Genomic DNA, 6,560 nt, shown 5'->3' with positions numbered 1-6,560 from the left:
TAGTCCAGCTATGCTTAACAACTAATTAGCTTGGTTTATAACAAGACCAAACATCCAAGCATCGGGCTAAGGCTAAATCTCATCCAGCTTCTGACATCTGCTGTATGGATGTCTACAAGAAAAGGGTCACACTAACTCCCAATGGACACGCTATCTTATCCTGATTCCCTCTTTGGAGGCACGCCAGGTTTCTAGCACTCTGGAAATATCTTTATTGACAGCGCAAGGAGCTGAGGACAACTTGCTCAGTGACCTGTGTGCAGTCAGAGGAGGTCAGTTCCTCCTCAAGGAATTAATTCAAGAACCTGGGACTTTTCACTAAGGTCCTCTTTAACTCAGAAGCCCCTCTTGGTGATTTGGGGCTGTAAGGACCAGATCTGGAGGTCTGACCTGGCCTATGTATGTCAGTGGCAATTATGAGGCAGGATCAGCCCCACGGCTTTGCAGAGCTCATTTTTGAGTATCACCCAGTTTGTTGGTCCATGACAGTCCTGGAAGAGCCCTTGGGATCAGTGCTATGGAGGGAAGAAAGTGTCCTTGAGTCCTTACATCACCAGATGCATGGGTGCAATTCAATTCCTTAAATGCCAATGTTATTTGAAATGCCCTTGGGTGTCCCTTTGATGTTCTTCTTCCAGCCCTGGTGGGCAGGGGACTCCTGCGGGGCCAAGGTCACTTTGAAGTCCTGTGCAAAGCCTCGAATGGCACCACATGCTTCACTGCAGGCTGCTGAGAGGAGCCCTACATCCAGCGGAGGAAGAATTATGTGTGGAGGTCAGGGCGAGCTGGGGAGTTGTGGCTGCCTTAAATCAGCCGATTCTTTGCAACTGTCAGCTTGACACTTTTATGTCACGCCAAGGGCTGCTCCTTAAGCGTGGATATACAGGGAGTTGCTAGCCATCGTTTCCCACTTTCCCCAAATGCAAAGATACTTCCAGCTTGCACCCCCCGCAGCTTGCACGCTGCCTGCAGCAAGGAAGGAAGCACCTGCAGAGGTGAGCACCGAGGTGGTATTTTAATCTGTCCGAGCCAGATGAGGAGAGCAGCCCTGGACAGAGCAGGAGTTTAGAAAAGAAAACAGTTTTCCTGCCTAAGCCTGGCCCTGGTCAACATGTGCAGCACTTTGTAAAATTAATTGCATATTGAGCAGGTAGCAGAGTGGAAAGTCGCTGCAGGTGGTGTGTGTTTTCAGTGTCTGCATGCAGCAGAGAAAGGTCTGGCTCCTCCTTTGCATGATCAACCTCCTGGACCTGGGGGGCATTTGATTTGAGATATGCCCACCGGTTGGTTTTCTTTGGTGATGCAGTTGCTGCTATTAATGACTGTTATAATGACCCAGCTTGAATAGCTTGAATAGCTTTAATAGCTTGAATAGCTATAATAGCTTGAAATTTAGGATGAGATGCTATAATCCTAAAGAGCTTGAAATTGAGGATAAGAAACAATGGGGAAGGAAGGAAGCCCCCTAGAATGATGGACTTAAAATCTCTCTTTCCTTTGAAATTCAGTATAAATTTTGAGAAAGCAGCCCATCCTCAAGAATGTTGAAGTTGAGCTGTCACACACCCCTAGATCTTCAGACAAACATGGGGTTGTGAGCACCCAACTTTACCTGTTTTTATTTTATAGTCCCACCTTTGCTCCAGCCCAGGTTCCTCATTCATCACCACTGAGCAACGCTACAGACCTGATCCCAGACTGAGTGAATTTGGGGCCCAGCATTAGAAAATCTGAAAGAAATGCGGGTCTCCATTTTAAAAAGCCCGTGTTTGTCAGCAGTTACCACTTAGAGAGATCTGAGATATCGATAACTGGCCTTCATAGGATTCAGTTCTCCAAGGTTTTCAGTGCTTTGGCCCTGATCCAGAAAAACACTTACACACACGTTTAGCCTTAAGCGTGCGAGCTGCCCCCATTTGAGTCGTCGCCGTGTTGTACAAGTGGGCAGACTCTCAAAGTAACTCAACCCACGACAATTTTTAGGTCTCAAGCTCATCCCCACACAGGGGACAAGAGCCCCAGCACAGCGTTAGAGATCCGGTGGCTTTCTCATAAGCTCTGCAGCCTTTGCAGCATTTCACGTCACGTCCCAGTTCCTGGAGTCATGCAATTACATGATGCCCTCTTATTTTCTTAAGAGAAATTTCAAGGCCATGTGGTTCTGGTGAATACCTTGAAAAATTCCACTTAAAAGAGAAAAAAACTCCACACAACCCAGAAAGGATCTTTAAAATAACTCATTTCATCTTTACAATACAGATAAAATACAGTCCGCTTACTCTTAACAAAAAGCAAATAAAAACGATCCACAATGCATACCATTGTTATTATTTTTATTATTATTGTTGCTCTTATAATTAGAAAACAAAGCTAATGCTGCTTCCCTGAACAGGGGGTAACTTTTGCTCTAGATGAATAAACCACGGCTCTGCTGAGATATTTAACCAAACTCTGCCTGACTGATGAAACTGGTCCTGAGGGGAAAACAAAACAAAACAAAACATGTTGTACATGTTAAAGTCATTAATCTCAGGTGGATTTTAAGTTTCCTGTTCTTTCTCCCCCTCTCCCAAATCTTGTTTTCTGCTCCGTCTCCCACGTGTAGAAGACAAAGTAATTCCTGTGTCGGTTCCTATCTGCTCTTGGGAGTGAAGCGATGGTGTTTCACAACCCTCCGCCCGACGCAGGGAAGGCAAATCCTTCATGGAGGGGTGAGGGTGTTAAGGACAAGCGACCCCAGGGCTGAATTTTCCTCTTGCTCCCCACGTCCCCAAGTACCTCTAGAGCCTCCTCCCAGCATCTTCCCTGAGCCGGTAGCCCAGAGCTGGGCAGCACAAGCCCAGCTCACTTGGAGGATGCTAATGGTTGTCTACAGGGATCTGTTTTCTAGCAGGAAAAGGGATGGTCCCTCAGGGACTCTTTTATCACTTTCCTGACAAAGGCACTGTTAATTGTATTCAGATTTTTGCGTCCTTTCTCCACCCCCGCTTCACCCTCAGCGAGGGCTTTTGTAGCTGCACATGAAACACTCGTGGGCTGCCTGCTTTAGCATGATTAAGATACCTCCTGTTTTGCAGACTAAACTAAACAATTGGATGGGAGTTTTCTATAATGAATGTCATTTGCCTACCTTAGGGAGAAACCTAAATGATATAAAACTGGAAGGGGGTGAGGATGGGGGGAAATTCATCAAAAAATATAAAGCCAGCTGGATTCATGCGAGGCCTAAATCCTCAGATTTGGAAAGAGCATTAAGTCCAAACTGTTTTATTAAATCATGGATATTTTCTCAAATGAATAAATGCTACAAAGCCACCGACATAATACTTTTCAAGATAGCTTGCCCTTTTCCCTCAGGGATAATAGTGTAATATTTTGAAATAATAGTATTTATGGGAATACATCAGCTGTATTTTCCCAGCTAGTGTAAATCAACAGAGCTGTGTAGTAGGACATGGAGCTGGGCCAAATTATACCAGCTGTTAGGATCTGGTAGGGCACGTTACAGGAGACGGAACTGTAGCATCACCCGACAGAGACATTTGCAATGATTAAAGCCATTTCATTCAGAAGCTGAAAGACCTCAGTGTTTCAGAGCAAAGCCTTGAAAACTGGTTGCCGAGGGGCTGGGGGAGGGAAGGAGACTGGTACATGAAGGTCTTGCCCTACCGTTAGGGATGTATTTTCCTGGCGAAACTCGTTTGTGACAAATGTTCTCCCAAATATCTTTCAGATCACACATGCACAGAAAATAATTTGGCAGCTACATTTTGGACTCCTGTTGCACTGAGCATTGCAATTGAGAGCAAGGACACTTCTCTCTTCTGGCCTCTCTGTGCTTTGCAGCTGATGCCAGGAGGAAAGCATCAGAGCAAGGTTGCAAGGAGCAAGGTGCACCAAGAGTCCTTCCACCTGTACGGTGCCATGTTATAGACCCTGTTTTTATTCCTAGTTTGTATTAAAAGGAAAAGAAAACAGAAAGCACTGCCTCCCTCTCATAGAAAGTCATTTTCTGAAAAATTAGAAAATGCCAGACCATGAGGAGGGAGACAATCCTAATTTGCTGGATGAAGCAGGGCTGTGTAACAAAGGAGGCTGCAATTTATCAGACCTTTCCCTGCGCAGGACTCTCATCTCGGTAACGCCCATCACCCTGGGCACATTGCTAATGCAGGGTGCAGCCGCTCCGGAGAAGGACCCTGAAACTTAGGAGTTATAGGAAAACTGGTATACTGGTGTTAATTCATATACCAACAGCCTAGGACATGGGCTGGGGCCATACGGACTCTTAGCTCAAAGAAGCAAAATTCAGATGAAGCCTATGATGGATTATCTAGAGAAGCCAGCAAAGATTTCGGGCTTGGATGCCCCAAACTGCAAACCTCCAAACACCGCAGCCATTTCAGTTCAGCATCTTCAGTAACAGACAGCTGTGGGCAGAGGCAGACACGAAGCATGAGGTACCACCATGGCTAAAGGTCTGCTGAGGGGTCCTTTCCCGCCTGATGGACCTGCAGATGCCTGGTAGGCTTACTCACATCTTTTCATGCTTCATCTTACTCATAACTTTTCATGCAAAGTTATGGTTTCTTCTGACATGGGAAAAGCAGCTGAGGAACATGGGCCTGACACCAGAGGAGTGAAATGCAGCCGAAAACAATGTGCATATAGAGCATTTCTTCCATCTCACTATTTTTTCGCCAAGCAGAAAGACTCAGGACATCAGCAAGGGAGCAAGAAAAAGAGTAATTACAGAATAGCACTGAAATGCTCAAATTTTTCTTCGGTCAGAACATCCCTGCCTTGTTGGCTTCATCAGAAACTGGAAATAAAAATAAAATTCCTTAAAAGAATGAAAGTAGACTGTTTCTTTACATATCAAAAACGAAGCCAAATTCTGGCTTTGGAGAGCAGTGGGATTTGTGCCACCAGCCTGTCTGCATGTCAGCCTAAAGACACCCACCGCTCATCACACCGCACTGCGGAGACATTTTCGTCCACCAGCTTTTATGGGGTGACAATAACACAAACCACTGACAAACTACCAAAGGCCTCTTTTTGCCTGCTCGTGGCTGGGGGAGGGAAGGAGGCGAGGAGACCAAACCTGTTACGGCAAAGCAAAGTAGCTGAGGAGTACAAAATATCTCTAATTTTGCTCTATAGCCCACAATGCTTTTCTCCTCCAGCTCCCCAGGGCTGCACAGAGACATGTCAGAGGCAGTTGCCTCCTACAGAGCGGCTGGGTGGGGAAAAAAAGGGATTTGGAGGAAGACTGCAGTGTTATGGACATATTTCCCCTAGGAAAGTGGCCCTGTCCTCTCCCATTTGTGTAGGAGTGATGTTTTGGCTGCTTACAGCACTTCGGAATGGGGTGTCCAAAAATGATCTGAAGGACCTCACAGGCTCTGCTTCCTTCTGCTCCTGGAGCAGACATCCTTCTCCAACATCACCTTTCCTAACAGAGACACGGAGCTGGATACCCATTGCAAAAAAAAAAGAGCAAGAAAGGGAACCTAACCTAAGCTAAAACTTCCGGTGCACAGCAACTCCTGCAACACGCAGGATCGAGGAGCAAACCACCCATGAGAGGTATTAGTCACATTTGTTATTACGCTCCTTGGGGGCACTGGGATATTTTACGGATGAGAGTGATCGCTGATATAAAAAGCAAAACAAGAACGGTGACTCTTCCTTTCTCCAAGTGCTCTGTTTCATTGTCTTGACTGTATCTTGGCTAATTCGGCTCAAAACGAAGAGGCTGGGGAGACAGGGAATAAAGGAACTTATCTATCCCACGCCAGCAAGTGCCTCGAGCCATGCTCTTCTCCCGTCCTTGGGAGGGAAAGCAGGGTTGCTTTCCAAGTAGGAGAGTGAAACATAATAATCTAACATTTTGCTGTTGCACCAGTAACTTCAGCATTTATTTCATACTATAGTTAATGCTTGTTTATAATATATAGATATGTTTATGTAGGAAGTAGAGTAGACGAAAGCGCGAGATATATCTTATAAATATTTCTGTATGTCCGCATACAAAAGAAAATATGTACAGCCACAGATAGTGGTTCTCTGCTGTGTCAGGGCAGGGCCACGTGAAGGACTGACACGTTCCCACTCCTTTCTGCAGGGAGTAGCTGCTGCCCTGCGTGGCTGCACTCCCTACGGCTGGGACCGGACCTGCTCCGCTCTCTGCAGTTTCTTGGGGCTGAGCCAATAGTTTTGCAGGGGGAAAAGAGGCAGCGGCATAATTCCCTAAGGACTTGATGGCCCAACGTGGCAGAACATTGGTGACTAAGGGCATCACACCCAAAGGGCAAGAAAGAAAGAGAGCAGGAGCTGGGGTTTTTTTTTTTTAACTTCCTCACTGGTTTTTGACTTCGCTTTGTTACTTTATCCTAATGGCTCCACTACGATCTTGTGGACCCCATAAAGCCCTTCTCAGAGTACCCTATTCTCACTGCCTCCAGGATCCCATGGGATTTTTTGCATGGCTGAATTTGAAACCCCATCCAGCCTGGAAAAATCACGGACAGCTTTTCCTGCAGCAGTAACTTCAAAGT

Source organism: Mycteria americana, chromosome 1 (genome assembly GCF_035582795.1).
Source record: "Mycteria americana isolate JAX WOST 10 ecotype Jacksonville Zoo and Gardens chromosome 1, USCA_MyAme_1.0, whole genome shotgun sequence".
NCBI lineage: Eukaryota > Metazoa > Chordata > Aves > Ciconiiformes > Ciconiidae > Mycteria > Mycteria americana.
Note: the sequence above shows the minus strand (reverse complement) of the source record.